We start from the raw sequence: 2,029 nt of genomic DNA on the forward strand, positions 1-2,029 counted from the left end.
TAGGGAAGAAAATTCTGAGTCAGTTTAATTTTTCGACACGAAGATTTCAAAGTGTTTAAATAAACAATTACCAAGGTGCATTTTTTGTTTTTATTATATTTAAAACTCCCACCGACAGAGCTCCCATAGACTAATGGCTAGAGTGTTAGGCTTCCAAGCGAGTGGCCCTGGGTTCGAGTCCCAGCCTGAACGAAAATCTTCAATGTATACTTTTAGTTTCTAATTTGAAATTTCCTCTTCTTTTTTTTTTAATTTTTCTCTTTTGCGAATATTGATTATTTAAGTAGGGAGAAAAATTCTGAGTCAGTTTAATTATTCGACCTGTAAATTTCAAAGTGTTTGAATCAATAATTACCAAGGTGCATTTTTTGTTTTTATTATATTTACGACTTCCATCGACAGAGCTCCGATAGCCTAATGGCTAGACCGTTGGGTTCCTAGCGCGTGGTACTGGGTTCGAGTCCCGGCCGGAAAGGAAATCTTAAATGCAAATATTTTTTTCTAATTTTATAATTCTTTTTTTTTTATTTTTCCCTTTTGCGAAGTCAGTCAGTCAGTCTGACAGTCAATCTGATAGAGATAAGCCTTGAAAATCCAGTAGTGATCATCCTTTCCGCCTCGAGGAAACAAGAAATTATCTTTTGACGTGTGGCAACAGCATAAAAATAGAATAAGATTTATCTATTAAGATGAAGGCGACATACGATTAATTTGGCCATTTTTATTGAAAGAAGTTTAATTAGATAGATGTAAATAGTCTAAAATAAATGTTTTTGAATTCAAGCTTTTTCTTTGAAGAACGTCATGAACTTTTTTATTACTGCATAGACAATTTGGCTCACAAAGTAGAAAAATGTGTTACGAGACGGTAACATTTGGCGCCCCCGGGTGGGCTTTGTCTATTCAGTAATACAGATGGAATTATTATGACGTGATCGCCATGGAATGACTGACGAACTTTTGGTTATCCTCTGCAAGATTAAAAGAAGTAAGTTACCATTGCTTACTATACTGTAAGCAGAAACTGTATACAGAAAATACGATTTGATTGAGTTTATAAAAGATATTGTGCTTATTTGCTGAAGTTTTAATTTAAGATAACTGCAATACGTAGATAATGGATGCGGTTAATAAAGCAAAGCGCACTGTTTTTAGAACTCAAACAACAAAATTAATCAACAAAATTGATGCCAAATTTATAGAAGGTAACATAAATGAAGAGGATTTAGACCAATTTTTGGCAGAATTAGATTTGAAAGAAAAAGAACTTAATTGTCTCGACACTGAAATTCAAAAAACGATTGATTTGAAAGATTTAGAAGACGAAATTTTAAAATGCGATGAATACAACTCTAACATAGTAATTTGGCGATCAAAAGTAAAACGTGCCAAAACAAAATTTGAAGTTCCTTCCCATTTCATTGCGCCGACTGCGACGTTAAATGGTTCAGAAACAGAACAAAGAATTGTGATTCGGGAAAATGAAACTGCTCACATTAATCTACCGCGACTGATTATCGATAAATTTGATGGTGATCCATCAGATTGGCAAAGATTCTGGGACCAATATGAGTCTGCAATCCATAAGAATACCGATATTTCTAATGTAGACAAATTCAACTATTTACGTTCATATTTGAAAGGGGCAGCTTCGAATGCAATTAAAGGATTTAGCTTGACCAATAATAATTATCAATCGGCTATCGACACCTTAAAAGACCGTTTTGGCAAGAAAACCATAGTTATTAACTCTCATTTGAATAAGTTACTTAGCCTTAATGCCGTAAAAAGGTCAAATGATGTTGTTTCCTTGCGTAAATTATTTGACACTTGTCAAACTGAAATAAGAAATTTGGAATCGCTGGGAGTAACAGAAGATAGCTATGGAACCCTACTTTGTCCGATTCTGATCAGATTACTGCCAAACGACATAGTATTAGAGATAACTAAGAAGTACACCATAGATGATGAATGGAAGGTTTCGGAAATAATGAAAATTTTAGAAGCCGAAGTAATAAGTCGGGAAAAA

Source organism: Uloborus diversus, unplaced genomic scaffold (assembly GCF_026930045.1).
Source record: "Uloborus diversus isolate 005 unplaced genomic scaffold, Udiv.v.3.1 scaffold_389, whole genome shotgun sequence".
Taxonomy (NCBI): Eukaryota; Metazoa; Arthropoda; class Arachnida; order Araneae; family Uloboridae; genus Uloborus; species Uloborus diversus.